We start from the raw sequence: 16,111 nt of genomic DNA on the forward strand, positions 1-16,111 counted from the left end.
TGTAGGCCTCATTCCATCCAGTAAACAGTTGAATGATGTGCTTTAACAAAAAACTCTGCCTTGGTCTCATCTGTCCACAGGACGTCTGCTGTCCCTCTAAAAATATTGGAGGCCACCTGCTGGCACTCTATACATTGTGAGGGCCGCCTGCTGGTCTTTCAAGTTTCAAATTTTACAGAATATATATGAAAAAGAAACATTTGACCACCTTCAATGGATACATTATATTGCTGTAGCAAAATACGGCTATGCAAAGCATAGCTGGCTGTTGGCCCTCCAAAAATGCTTAGTGAGGGCTGGCTTCTAGCCCTCTAAAAATGTTGAGTGAGGGCCAGCTGCTGGACCTCTAAAATTTGAGTGAGGGCTGCTGGATGTCCCTCCGACAATAGTGAGGGCCATCTGCTGGCCCTTTAACAATAGTGAGGGCTGACTGCTGACCCTCTAACAATAGCAAAGGCCACCTGATGACCCTCGACAAATAGTGAGGGCCGCCTGATGGCCCTGAAAAAATAGGCTTTGTGATGTTCAGAGTCCCTCCTTCATGAATGAATTAGGATGTGTCTAATCATGTCTCACACACCACATGGCCAGATAAGGTATTAAAATGTTAAAATTACATTTACTGATGAATGTTTTTTTCACCATTGAAAGCAATGCGAAAGTGCAAAAACGCAGCAAAAACACTACGTGTGAAAATAGCCCAAGGTGTGGAGGAGAATTTTTTTTCTCTTATTTATTTTACCTTGTATACAAGTCTTAACATTCTTTCCAGTAAAATCCATTTTATCTTTGGTTTTGTATGTTTTATTGTCAGTCCGTAAAAGTGGCGTAATACTCTGACAACATTGTTTCCAGCAGCGACCTGAGATTTAGAGATGCTTCCAGGGGTCTTCCCAATGCAGTTCCCATGCCATTTCAGCACTGTTTTGATTGAATTGAGCAATTTTCAGACCCCTGCAGACCTCCTGGAGGAAAGCCGCCGAAAAATTGTTTGGGTTCCCCATTGACTTTCATTATACTCGTTACTCAGGTCGAGCACCTGAACATTACGATTTGCTCGACTCGAGTAATGAGCACCCGAGCATTTTAGTGCTCCCTCATGACTATTTGGGATGAATTAGAGGTATTATCAAGTCTTTCTTAAATCTTAACAAGCATTAAGAAAAATACAAAAAGTGTCTGTTATGCAGATGCCAGGAACATGCAGCTATTTTCAACATTGTGAACAGCACAAAAGCATTAATCAGCAGAGGTGAAAGGACAGTCCAGTTTGGATTCCTCCTGCAACAGAATCCAGCCATCTGACATACTTAGTGCTCTGATACTTTTACAAGAACATCGTAACCAGGTTTATTTTTATCTGCCAGTGTCCACATGTCATTTAATACTTAGCTGAAGTCTGAATGAACAAGTGAATCATGTGACATGGTTTCTCTGTGTTATTTTGTTGGGAAGGAAAGACTATCACCTGGAAAAAATTCTAGCTGACAAAGCCAGATCCAGGACTGTCATTATGAGGGACAATAGGGTCATTAGCGAAGAGAGGGACAGACAAAACTAGAGTAGTCTATACTGTAAACTGTGGGATGAAATATATGGAGAGTCTGTGTGGAATCATCAATAGTCTTCAGATGCTTAATCTGTCATCTTGAAAACACACTTAAAGGGCATCTATTATGTAAAATAACTCTATTAACCTGCAGTTATGAGGTTAATCAGCAGATTAATAGCATTCTGACACCATGCAGCGTTGGGACTGAGGGGCCCTCTGCTGGGAGGAAATGAACTTTATTCCCCCAGCAGCCAAACTCTTTTAGTCACATTGGTGGCGCCGACGTGGTTACCGTCACTGACTGACTGCAGGATCAGCATTAGGGCCGGCTGCCAGTCAGTGCGGGGCGTAGTTCCATCCATCGCTCTCTATACACTGAGTGACTTAAACCGTGCCTATGACGTGAAGGGGAATAAAGTTAATTTTCTCCTGGCAGCAGGGCTCTGAGTGAGGGTGCCACACTTTGTCAGAACGCTATTAACCTGCAGATTAACCCCATATCTCCAGGTTAATAGCATTATTTTACATGACACGTTACCTTTAATATACTATAATTTGTGAATAGATAAAAATTCACCAGATTTTATATACCGAATGTGTATTGCCAACTTTAATTTTATTCCCATTTTACTTTTTTATTCACATTTCATTAACCTTTCCTCTCAATCGGGGTGGTCCGTCTGCAAATTGAGATTCTGGTTTGGCTTTTATCCTAAGTCATATGGCAAGGCTCGTTAAAGGGTCAATAGTAACTTTTAGGATTCCTATTTCTAATAGGTGGCGCTAGAGTTCAAGTCCTCTTCCTCTCTGAAGAGGCAATTTGCATAATTAATTTCCCAGAGGAGCATCGAAAGACGTTTAAGTCTCCTCACACTTGCATGCCAGGCATGTCACTCTCCACAAGGAGAAACGTCATCCCTTAGATCCTAAAAATTTTCTGTAACATTTAGTTGTGAAAAAATGTTGCACCTTTTGTGGCCTGATTCATGTTTTTTCTTTTTAGAGTTTTGCACTTTTTTTGCACTAAATTAATCTTTCCATTTGCACCTTTTTTGAACTGTATTTTATATGCATTTGCCTGGGTTTTTTTAGTTCCATACTGTGGTGGAGGTTTAGGGTTTCCTGTGTTTTTCTCTTGATTCATCATTTTAAATAGTTGCAAAATCAATTGCAAATACACTCCAGTCTCCCCCACATGGGGTGATTGTATGTACAACCAACAATTTTTGAGACGTTTTGCAAAACATGCGATTTTTTGTGCTAACAAACCGCAAAAACAGTAAAAAACACTATTTTTGACTTTGCGAAAAATTTATGAAAAATGTGCCCTATTTTGATGAATATGACTAAAAAAACATCAGTGAATGCTAGGAGACAAATTGCAAAAAAAAATGTAAGGCACTTAATTAGCGTTTTTTGATCAAAGAGCCCAAGAGTCATCCAACCACATCAAGGTGTACCTAAATATATAGTCCCTTTCACTAATGTCCTACCGCTCCATGTGCCAAGCCTCATCTGAATGGGAAATGAAAAGGAAACAACCCCCAACAAGAAAAAATAGGGCCCCCTGCTGTCACGATGTGACTGTGGGATAGCAAATGTGCACCTATACTGACTCTCAGGTTTGGGTTCCCTAGCTATCCCTGTCCCCAGGAGTACCCCTGAAGGTGGGGATGCCTGGGCCTCATTCCGTACTATGCTCCTAAGTAACACTTGTCTGTGCAGTGTATGGGGGGAATACAAACAAGACAGACAGGGCAAAACGGAAGCACAATCACACAGCACTGTCTCAGGGAAATATACGAAGGAACATAAAGTGTAAAGCCCGAGAGGCAAAAAAGCAATATAAAGACACCTATGGAAAAAGGAAAGGATTAACCAAACACCGCTTGCAACAACTTTGGAAATAACCACTAATAACCAGGACGTGTCCACCTCTCCAGAATAGGATGGAGAAACTATTGCTGGCATTACCTGTATAGAAGAGCCAGCTTAAATAGAGAAAGAGCAGACATGGCTGGTTCTCCCACAGCATGTGACCAAAGGCAATCAATAACCTCAGCCCAGCCCTAGAAGCTTCAGATCTAAAAGTCGACGCCCTATTCACTCTGTGCTGATCATAGCTATCAATGGAGTTACAAGAAGGAGTGTAAGAATCTGTGGAATCCACAGACCCTGACGCCACCATGACAGTTGGTGATGTTTGAGAAAACCTCCTTGTGACAGTAACCCTCCCTCTAAAAGTGGCCCCTGGACCCTCAGGGTCCAGTTGTATCCAGATGAAGGCGATGAAAAGGACCTAACCAGATGTTCAGCATGTATATTACAGGCTGGTACCCAAGTCCTCTCCTCAAGACCATAACCCCGCCAATTAACCACGTACTGCAATGAAAGGTGAATGAAACGAGAATCAATAATTTTGGATACCTGAAACTTTAATGACCCATCGACTAGGACCGGAAGTGGTGGTAAGGGAAGAGAGGTTTCAGAAGCCAAATATTTCTTTAAAAAAGACCTATGAAAAACGTTATGAATTTTGAATGATGCAGGTAATGCCAGTGGGAAAGCAACAGGATTAATGACCGCTGTAATTTTATACGGACCAATAAATCAAGGTCCTAACTTCAACGAAGATACTTTAAGTTTAATGTTCTTGGTAGAAAACCAAACTAGATCACAAACACACAGGTCTGAACCTGGCACACGTTTACAATCAGCCGAACATGTGGACGATAATGAAGAAAGAAACTGATCCTCCCCAGGTACCCCCAAATAAGTTCCCTTCCTGCAATGTACAGAACTGAGGATGCTGACCATAAACACAGAAAAGGATGATACCCCAGTAGATTCATGACGACAATTATTAATGGCAAATTCAGCAAGAGAAAGAAAAGAGGACCAGTCTTCCTGATTTTCAGAAACAAAGCAATGTAAATACTGCTCCAGATTCTGATTCTGATTCTGATGACACGTTCTGTTTGCCCATTAGACTGAGGGTGAAAAGCCGACGAATGGGATAGCTTAATCCCTAACCGAGAACAAAAAGCTCTCCAGAAATTAGCAATAAACTGAGTTCCTCTATCTGAGACTGTCAAGATTATCCCAGCCCAGGAAGGTCACGCAGAACTTACCCGCTGTGATCTTTGTGTCAAACAGCTCTCTGCTGCCCCCTATCATCCGGACAATTACACGATTAGCCAACGATTAATATAGGAGGCCGCAGGCTGTTTGCATTAACATGCCAGTTATTGGAAAACTAACAGTGAGCGTATGGTATATACACCTCCAGTATATCTACCTCCAGTAGACTATATCTTCACTTCGGAGAGTCGCATGTGCTCGATATCGACATCATATTTTCTATCATGATTTTATCTTTGCATAGAGAGAGACCAAATATGCCAGGTGAAGCCTTGTCTATCAGGTCCGTATTCAATTGACAGGATTCTGGTCATCGCTCAGCGACTTGAAACTATGATTTGCATTCGTCACTGCATCACGTTTCCAAAAATATGATTTTCCTATATATTGGATAGACGGAGTTCATGCAAACCTCCCTTCTTACTTTTCTAGTAAGCAGACAAAGACATCTCAGATCTTTATGTTTCTAAAATTCTTATCTCGGTTGTAAATCGAATCCACATTCCTGAAGCGGGGCCTCACATCTGTTTAGCCATTGGAGTATCTATGGTTACCTAATTCCAAAGGAGGAGGTCAGCTGCACAGAGAAGAGTGCAAGCTCTTCTCTCTTATCTCTGTAAGCATTTTATTTTTCTCCATGACAGAGACAATATTAGAAGGAACACTGTGGAGTTTAACAATCTCCCAAACAAACACCTGAGCCAAAGTCTTGGCATTTGCTAAGGATGGCAAGGCGATAAAATGTCATTTTAGAAAACCTATCAACAATCATCAAAATTCCATATTACCAGCAAAAGAGGGCAAATCAGCTATAAAATCCATAGAAATGTCTGTCCATGGTAGAGTGGGAATACTCATAGGCTGCAAACACCCTGAAGGACAAGAATGAGATGCCTTAGAATGCACACAGGTGGCACAGGTGGACACTTGGCTCCCACATCCCCTTGAATTTTAGGACTCCAAAAGTGACGCAATATGAGATCAAGCGTTCCTTTAACCCCAGGATGAGCAGCGAGTATCAAATCATAATGTTCCTCCAGGACCTTAACCGCTTCCCGACCGCCCACTGTACATAAATGTCGGCGCTTGCTGAGCTCTGTGCAGCGCCGACGTTTATAAACGGTCGGCGGTCCCGCAGCCCTCAGGACCCCCAGGGTCCTGCAAGCTCTGCGGGTGCGGTGCAGAGCGACAGCTCTGACAGGGGAAATCATCGGGACCAGATTGGATCAGGTCCCAATGATGTTAACCCTTTGCTATCTTCTATATGCCGCGATCTATAGTGATCGCGGCATTTAGAAGATAGTGAGAGGAGAGGGGGTCGTCCACTTACCTCTCCGACGGCCCCCTGATGTCTGAGAGGACCTGCCGTTGTCATGGCAGCCGGAGGTCACATGACCGCCTCCGGGTCTGCCATGTACGGAGTCCTGCTAGACTCAGCCTGCAGCTGAAGTCTAGCAGGAGACACTGACAGTGTAAAACTGTCAGCAGAGCTACATGTCTATTGCACTGCATGAGAACAGTGATTAGAAAATAAAAATTAAAGTCCCTTACAGGGACTAAGTAAAAATGTAAAAAAAAGTCCAAAAAATGTTTTCAAACTGTTAAAAAAAATCAGAAAATAAATAAAAATAAATAAATAAAATATTAAACCAATAAATCCGTATATTTATGAAAAAACAAACAAAGTACACATATTTGATATCGCCGCGTCCGAAACAACCCAATCTATAAAACTGTCACACTAATTAACTCCTTCTGTGCACACAGTAAAAAAATAAATAAAAAACGGAGCAAAAAACTATGCTTTTTCATCATATCGCCAAACAAAAAGTGGAATAAAATGCGATCAAAAAGCAAAATGGAAATAAAAATGGTACCGCTGAAAACGTCATCTTGTTCCGCAAAAAAAAAGCCGCCATACAGCTCCATCAGCCGAAAAATAAAAAAGTTATAGCTCTCAGAATAAAGCGATGGAAAAAAAATATTTTTTCTATAAAAGCGCCAAAACATGAAAAAAAAATATACGGTAAGTGTAGTATCGCTGTAAACGTACTGACCCGAAGAATAACGCTGCCTTATCACTTTTACCACATGCAGAACGGCATAAAAAAAACCCTCAAAAAACAATTCCTGAATTGTTGTATTTTGTTCATTTTACCTCCCAAAAACGAAATAGAAAGCGATCAAAAATGTCACGTACCCAAAAATGGTACCAATAAAAATGTCAACTCGTCCTGCAAAAAACAAGCCGTCACATGACTCTGTCGGCCGAAATATGGAAAAATTATAGCTCTCAAAATATGGCGATGCAAAAACTAGATTTTGCAAAAAAAAGGGTCTCTTAGTGTGTGACAGCTGTCAATCATAAAAACCAGATATAAATCTGGTATCGCTGTAATCGCACCGATCCGAAGAATAAAGTAATCTTATCAGTTATACCACACGAGGAACAGCGTAAAAAATAAATAAAATAAATAAAACCAATTCTTCACCTGCTACTGATTTGTTTATTATGTCTCCCAAAGATCGCAGTATGGCTCTGCGCTGAGCACTAACACCAGAGTTTCCGTGTAAATCTCTGAAATACGTGATTCAGGCGGAACGCATGACGGAAGATTTCCTGTAATGAGAAATTGCACAACAAATTTCATGGTGCAATTTCTCCTGATACCCTTATGATAATGCAAAATTAGGGGATGAAAAACATTTTTTGTGGGAAAAATGTGAAAATTGTATTTTTACGGCTCAATATTATAAACTTCTGTGAAGCACCTGGGGGTGCAAGGTGCTCACCACACATCTAGATAAGTTCCCTAAAGGGTCTAGTTTCCAAAATGGTGTCACTTGTGGGGGGTTTCCACTGTTTAGGCCCATCAGGGGCTCCCCAAATGCAACATGGCGTCCGCTATTTATTCAAGCAAATTTTACATTCAAAAAGTCAAATGGCGCTCCTTCCCTTCCGAACCCTGCCGTGCGCCCAAACAGTGGTTTTCCTCCACATATGGGGTATCGGCGTACTCAGGAGAAATTGCACAACAAATTTCATGGTGCAATTTATCCTGTTACCCTTATGATAATGAAAAATTAAGGGATGAAAAACGTTTTTGTGGGAAAAATGTGAAAATTTTATTTTTACAGCTCAATATTATAAACTTCTGTGAAGCACCTGGGGATTCAAGGTGCTCACCACACATCTAGATAAGTTCCCTAAATGGTCTAGTTTCCAAAATGGTGTAACTTGTGTTTTTTTTTCACTGTTTAGGCACATCAGGGGCTCTCTAAACGCAACATGGTGTCCGCTAATTATTCAAACAAATTTTACATTCAAAAAGTCTAATGGCGCGCCTTCCCTTCCGCACCCTGCAGTGCGCCGAAACAGTGGTTTTCCCTCACATATGGGGTATCAGCGTGCTCAGGAGAAATTGCACTACAAATTGTGTAGTCCATTTTTCCTGTTACCCTTGTGAAAATAAAAAAATTGTGTCTAAAGTAACATTTTTGTGAAAAAAAGTTAAATGTTCATTGTTTTCTTCCACATTCCAAAAATTCCCGTGAAGCACCTGAAGGGTTAATAAACTTCTTGAATGTGGTTTTGAGCACCTTGAGGGGTGCAGTTTTTATAAAGGTGTCACTTTTGCGTATTTTCTGTCATAAAGGCCCCTCAAAGTCACTTCAAATAAGATGTGGTCCCTAAAAAATGTTTTTGTAAATTTTGTTGGAAAAATGAGAAATAGCTGGTCAACTTTTAACCCTTAGAACTTCCTAACAAAAAAAAATGTTGGTTCCAAAATTGTGCTGATGTAAAGTAGACATGTGGGAAATGTTATTTATTAACTATTTTATGTGACATATCTCTCTGATTTAAGGGCATGAAAATTCAAAGTTTGAAAATTGCAAAATTTTGAAAATTTTTGTCAAATTTCAGATTTTTTCACATATAAACACAAGTTATATCGAAGAAATTTTACCACTATCATGAAGTACAATATGACACAAAAAACATTCTCAGAATCAGGGGGATCCGTTGAAGCGTTCCAGAGTAATTACTTCATAAAGTGACAGTGGTCAGAATTGAAAAAATTAGCCTTGTCACGAAGGCGAAAACAGGCTCTGGCGCGAAGTGGTTAAGTCGAAGATTCAGAGAAACAAATGATTTGTCCCTCGGAACCTCAGACGACACACTATATTGAGCTTTTGCAGTCTCAGACTGCACATTAATACAAAGTGCCAACATCACAGGATTCCCTCCCCCCTCCAAGGAAAACTCCTGACAAAGCATCGGCCTTAATGATTTTAGAACCAGGGCGAAATGTAACAAAGAAATTAAACCTTTTGAAAAACAAGGACCAACGAGCTTGTCTCGGAGTAAGTCATTTTGCAGACTCAAGGTAGAGGAGATTTTTATGGTCTGTAATCACTGTAACAGGGTAGAAAACTCCTTCCAAAAAGTGCCGCCACTCCTCAAACGCTAGTTTGATCACGATTAATTCCCTTTTGCCAATATCATAATTGCGTTCAGCTGACGAGTGTCTTAGAGAAAAAGGTGCATGGACCCTGATATAATACCGCTCCCACATCCACCTCAGAGGCGTCAACCTCCACCGTAAAGGACTGAGATACATTAGGCTGTGTTAATACTGGAGCTAATGAAAAGCATTCTTTAAAGGGAACCTGTCATCAGAAAAAAACACTGTTAACCTGTAGATATGCAGTTAATTTGCAGGTTAACAGTGTTATTATGCTGCCCGGCGCCTGCACGCAGCCGAATTCAGCAGGGAGAAAATTAACTTTATTCTTTATTTTACGTTCCAAAAGTCAAATGATGCTTCTTCCCTTACGAGCCCTGCCATGCCCCCAAACAGTAGTTTTCCACTACATATGGGGAATCAACGTACTCAAAAGAAATTGTACAACAAAATATATAGTCCATTTTCTCCTGTTACCCTTGTGAAAATGCAAAATTTAGGGCTAAATGAACATTTTTGTGGGAAAAAGTTAAATTTTCATCTATTTCCTTCTACATTGCTTTGATTCTTGTGAAGCACTTATTGAATGTGGTTTGAGCACCTTGAGGGGTGCAGTTTTTAAAAAGGTTTCACTTTTTGGTTTTGCAAATTTTGTTGGAAAATTGAGAAATTGATTATCAAAGAAAAACCTTCTAATTTCCTAAAAATAAATTACTTTTCAAAAATGATGCAGATGTAAAGTAGACATGTGGTAATTTTTATTTATTAACTATTTTGTGTGATATAACTCTCTGGTTTAAGGGCATAAAAATTAAAAGTTTGAAAATTATGTTGACAGATATCCTAAGAAGGCAACCTGCCACCAGTCCTGAATTATCTGTTTTAATGAAAACTTGCAATACTATTAAATTACTGTTCTACACAATTTCATTTAAGCCTTTGTATTGCTGTTCTTCTGGTATTCCTTTAATAAATAAATCATCAACTAGGTGCTACTATTCCTCTTATTACAATGTGAAAATGGACTAGCAAGGTCTGGTATGGACAAAAGCAAGTTCTGGTTTATTCTTCTTTCTACATTATGCTCTATTAATTGTAATATTACTAATCTAAAATAAAGCTGGTGATGCAAATTAGATCAAATTAAGCTGAACCTATCAATTTCTTTAAAATCAGTCAGTGACATTGGCCACGTATCATTACAAACGTGTTCCTCAATGTTACCGATATGTATCTAAAGTACTTTTTTGCGGTGTCTCAATTCATTTTCAGCATTTCCAGTATATACAGTATTAAGTAAACACATTTTCCCCATTTAATAGCTCCATATCTCAACATTTTCCAGAAGAAAAACGAATTGAGCATGTACTTTACATTTCTGCATCCTCTAACAGCAGTCTCCCTGATGTAATCACTCTCAGCTTACCGGATGAGATGCTGGATAAACTCTCAAGTCATCATTTGGTAATGCAGGATGATGTGATCTTCAAACATGAGGTTATCTCTAATTTGAGAAGGTGGCATATGCTGCCGATGTCTGAAGGTCACAGAATTACAGTTACGGTGCAGACCTTGAGCTTTTTCTTATCATGAACAATTAAAAGACAGAAATCTTTCTAGATCACTGGCTATTTGTATTATATTGCTTTGAAATGGCTTATTGATTTTTTCTAATTACTATATTTAGGCTGCATCCACACTGAACTCATAGAAATCACTCCTCCCGAGCTATATTTCTACATGTCTACAATTCATACTGAGGCAGACAGAGGATTTTTCCCACAAATATAGATGGAATCCATAATAAAAAAATAAAATAATAAAAATGATGGCATGTTTCACTAGAAAACTATTATAGGAGTCTCTGACTTAGGCCACGTTCACAAGTTCAGTATTTGGTCAGTATTTTACGTCAGTATTTGTAAGTCAAAACCAGACGTGGAACAATCAGAGTAAAAGTATAATAGAAATACATCACCACTTCTGTATTTATCACCCACTCCTGGTTTTAGATTATAAATACTGATCTAAAATACTGAGCAAATACGGAATGTGTGAACATGGCCTTAGAAGCATTGCTTCTAGGGGAGATTATGATGCTGGATGCAGCACACAGAGTGCCAGTGGCTTTGCTTTATCAATTCCTTTAACTCACAGTGTATCAATAATATGTCCGCTTTGATGGACTTCTTTTAAAACTATTTAAACTAGGGAAAGGGGAATCAAGAAAACAGTCACTAGCAAATAATTGATTGTTAGGCTAAGTTCACATGACCAGTAATCATCCGTTTTAAATGGATCCAGCAGCAATGAGTTATCTCAGCAGGACAAAAACACTGTGCAGACAGATCTTTTTTGTCAGGCTAAAAAAACGGATTGCAACTCTACCTGTCTTTTACATTGAAGTCCATGGAAGATAGATCCATTAAATAGCCATCTATTTTTCTTCCATTTGAAATGGATCCATTTTTTTACTTACTGGATACATTTCCAACAGATGATCTCTGGACATTTGAAACCGATCCAGTAAGTAAAAAATGGATCCCTTTGAAATGGAAGAAAAATGAATGCCTATTTAATGGCTCCATGTTCCATAGACTTCAATGTAAAAAACCATATCCAGTTAATTACAATCTGTTTTTTTTTTAGTTGGACAAAAAAGTTGTGCCTGCTCAATAATTTTTTGTCCTGTTGCGATAACTGATTGGTGCAGGAACCGTTTCAAACAGATGATTACTGGACATGTAAGCTTAGCCATATATTGTTATTTAAAAGTGTTGTCCCAAAATTACAATTTATCATGTACCACATGCTAGACATTCCTTGATATGGCATACATGTTTGCCGATCGACAGTCATTTAATAGTCTGTTTAGAAAGGCTGACAGCAATTATTATGTGCAGAGAATGTTCTGTAATAGATCGTTCGGTGCGCATAGAGATCATTATTCTTGACAGCATATTTCTTTTTTTTTTAAGCTGAATAAGGTTATGTGCACACGAGCCGGACAGGCAGCGCTTTGGACGCAGAATACTTCATGCTGCGTCCAAAGCGCTGCGTTATATGAATGCAGGTGAATCCGCATGTGTTTGTGGCGCACCTGAGGGTTCGGTCGCCACAGAGGTACTGCATCTCACCCAGAGGCGTGGTGTCTCACTCTCAGGTAAGGAAGGAGTACAGCTCAGGACCCTAACACCTGCATCCAACACATACCCGCAGTGGGGGTAGGGCGAGATTGCTCCTAAGGGAGAGCACAGTCCCGGGTCCCTAGCTGGGGGGCAGGAACTATGTAGTGGGTGTGGGTGGAGGAAGTAGCTTAGGGGAGCACATGAGAGGAAGGTATAAATAGAGAAGCCATCTTGTTTAGTAAGTTCAGTCTGAGGAGAGAGAGAGAGAGAACAGTCTACAGTTAGAGGAGTGGAGCAGTGCTCTGCAGGAGCTCTGCTCAGGCAGAGGGCCTGAGGAGAGGCCCAGGACTGAAGAAAGAGGAGAGGGAGCAGGAAGGGCTCCAGGAACGGAAGAAGGGACCCCAGAGGTACGGGCAGTGCGGGAGGTCACCCGTACGCCCGAATCTACTAGGAGGTGGAGGGGTCAGGCCAGGACTTTATGCCTTAACTAGAAACCGGAGGCTGCAGTATTTCATGTCCTGTAGCCAACAGTCCATATCAGTCTCACCATGAAGGTAGCTATAGAGGACCCAGGGGACGGAACAGACATCGCCCGACAAGGCCCGCGGGTACTGGATTGGGACACTTGGTATGAGGTGCAGGGAGACGGCCAGAGAGAAGACACAGAAGGGGGTCCTGCTAAGTACTCTAGAGATACCTGAGGGTGGACCGAGCCCTTCCCTGAGTAAGCGCAGCACGACGAGGGAAGTTACTGTGGTACCTGTAACTTGGACTGCAACAACCGTGAGTAAAGACCCTGAGGACTGCACTTTATTGTCTCTGTGATTATTGCCTGCACCATCACCTACCTGCACTACAATGCCCAGCACAACATGTTACATCTACACTGCCCTGGAGCTAAGCTCTACCTGTGGAGAGCCACACCATCCCTGCTGCAGTAACATCAGCTCCAGAGGACCTGCTCCGCAGCGGCGGCTCCCTTAGCCGCATACCACAGGTGGCGTCACGAACTTTATACAATCACTATAAATCCCCTATCAATAACCCCTTTTTATTGACCGCCCTGGGTCACGGACTGGGTCACCACCACTGTGACATCCCCCGGCATCTACCGGCCTGGCACCGGGTACCCCACGGCCCAGGGGGCGCGTCAACTTCACTGAACCATGCAGAGTCTCCGCATTCAATACATTGCAGTGATCTAATTTCTCTTGCGGAGACTAGCGACTTGCAAGTGCTTGACATGCTGCAGTCTGGAAAGAAGCGCCGCACGTCTGTGTCCGCGGGTGATCCGCAGGTGCACGGGGACACATAGTGGGCATGGGATATCTCCAAATCACATCCACTATGCTGTAACATCTGGCTGCTGTGGGTTTGACGCTGCATAATAACACACAGCTTCAAACCCACAGCAGCTCCTGACCGTGTGCACTTACCCTAAGTGTTTTGTCCATTCATCGGGTGACCAGCAGCCTGTTTACACTGCATGATTATCAGGAAACCGACATTGTTAAGAACACTCGCTCTTAAAAATCATGCAGTGTAAATGCACCCAAAGTCTATGTGTACATGATGTCTTTTACACTCAGTTGAATTCACAGTGTTTTTCAAGAGGAAGACGCATCAAGACAAGTCGACATTTTATGTCTTGGAGCATCTTTTTTTTGGTCACTTCTTGAGTGCTTGTGTGGCACCCCTGAGGATTCAGTCACCACAGAGGTACTGTATCTCACCCAGAGGTGTGGTATCTCACTCTCAGGTAAGGAAGGAGTACGGCGCGGGACCATAACACCTGCATCCAACACTACACTACTCCAGACCAGCAGGAGGGGCAAGATGCACTGCTCCTCTGCTGAGCCCTGTCCCTGGCTGGAGTGGGGGGGGACCAAAGTAGGGGGAACCATGTAGTGGGTGTTGGTGGAGGAAGAAGTTCAAGGGAGCTCAGTAAGAAGTGATATAAAAAGGGATGGAACTATCTAGAAGGGTCCAGTCAGAAGAAGAAGTGAGAGAGAGTCAGAGGAGGAGTTGGGAGCAGGAGCTCTGCAGGAGCTCTGCTCAGGGGAAGCGCAGGCCTGAGTGAGGAGGCCCAGGAGAAGGAGAGGAGGAAGGAACGGGAGCAGAGAGAAGGCTCCAGGAGTGAAGAAAGGATCCCAGGGGAACGGGCAGTGCTGGAGGCCACCCATACGCCCGAATCTACCAGGCGGTGGAGGGATCGGGTCGCTGAGGGGACCGGCCCCTAACTAGTGAGAATTGCAATATTCAACTAGGTAACCTGAGGGAGCAGCATTTCAGGTGCTGCAGCCAAAAGCCACATCTATCTCACCGAAAAGGTGACCATAGAGGACCCAGGGGACAGAGGAGACGTCTCCCGGCAAGGTCCGGGGTCACTGGATTGGGACACTGGGTGTGAGGTGCAGGGAGACAGCCAGAAGGAACACAAAGAAGGGGGTCCCGTTATGTACTCCGGAGGTACCTGAGGGTTGGCTGAACCCCTCCCTGAGTATGCACAGGACGACGTGGGAAGTTATGATCTGCAGTTGTAACCAGGAGCAAAGTGAGAACTGAGAGTAAATCGAGAAGACTACACACCACTGTCTCTGTGAATTATTACTGCTGCACCATCACCCCCTGCACTACACTGTACCATCACCGCTCCGCCCTGGAGCTTAGCTCTACCTGTGGTGAGCTGAACCAACTCTGCTGCATTAACATCAGCTCTAGAGGACCTGCTCCGCAGCGGCGGCTCCATATAGCCACATACCACAGGTGGTGTCACGAAAATTGAAAGAACTTTAAGTCCCCTGTAAATAGCCCTTTGCTTCATCGTTTTTGACTGCTGGCGTTTTTTATGTTTGTAATTCTGCAAGTTGACACTGACATGCTTAGTCCTAAAGGTGTGTAATATGCGCTCTGTAAGGATTACGCTCTACTTGCTGATTCGAGCGGTCGTCACATTATGGATCGCATGTGATTTGCAGACATGTGGTCATGTGTCGTCTGACGCTTCTCCTGCTTCTCTCTTTGTTCTAATTTTCAATTGAGAGATGCAGGAGTAACGTCAGTCAGCAAACTCAGGCGGACTCGACAAGTTTTCTAATAAAAGACGCTTCAAGAAACAATGGTCTTATTTTCCCTTTTGTTTCATTTTTTCATTTTTTGTTTCATTTGCCTGACATTTTTAGCCACTAGTGTTTTTTTGCAGGTTTTTCTCCAGTTTCTCATAGTTTTTGTGAAACCCTTTTCACTGTTGTTTTCCAGTAGTTTATTTTCACTCCATTGATAAAACTAGCATTTTTTTAAGCAAAAACTATGGCAAAACACTCAAAAAGAATTTCCAGAAACCTGAAGTGGTTAAAAGGCAATCAAAAGACTGAACATGTAATCAGCATGTTGTTTTTACATAAAGATGCATATGTTCATTCTTTTGAGAATTTTCTGATATGTTTTTTCAGTTGGTTTCCACGGAGTAATCCACCTGAAAAAAACATTGTGTGCAGAAAGGCGTATATAGTATTTTTTGTCTATTTCTTTTTTTTTTTAATTCAGTGATTTGCTGCAGCGATGATGTGCTGCAGTTGTGATGTCACTGCAGCGGCCATGTCAACAGAAGACTAGCGGCAGCAGTGGAGAGGCATCGCTGGAGCGACAAGGGATAAGTGAGGCTGAGGGCAAAGATACAAGTAATAATTGAAGAAAGAACGTGCAGCCATAGCAAACAAATATTAAACCCCCTCTCCAGGGCTAGAATATAGTATATATAAACATAACAAATAACAAAAACTCAATAAATAATGCAGCGTTTAGATTCCCCAAACATAGATAGT

The sequence above is a fragment of the Phyllobates terribilis genome, unplaced genomic scaffold (assembly GCF_046119375.1).
Source record: "Phyllobates terribilis strain yellow unplaced genomic scaffold, ASM4611937v1 Scaffold_11__3_contigs__length_659146591, whole genome shotgun sequence".
NCBI lineage: Eukaryota > Metazoa > Chordata > Amphibia > Anura > Dendrobatidae > Phyllobates > Phyllobates terribilis.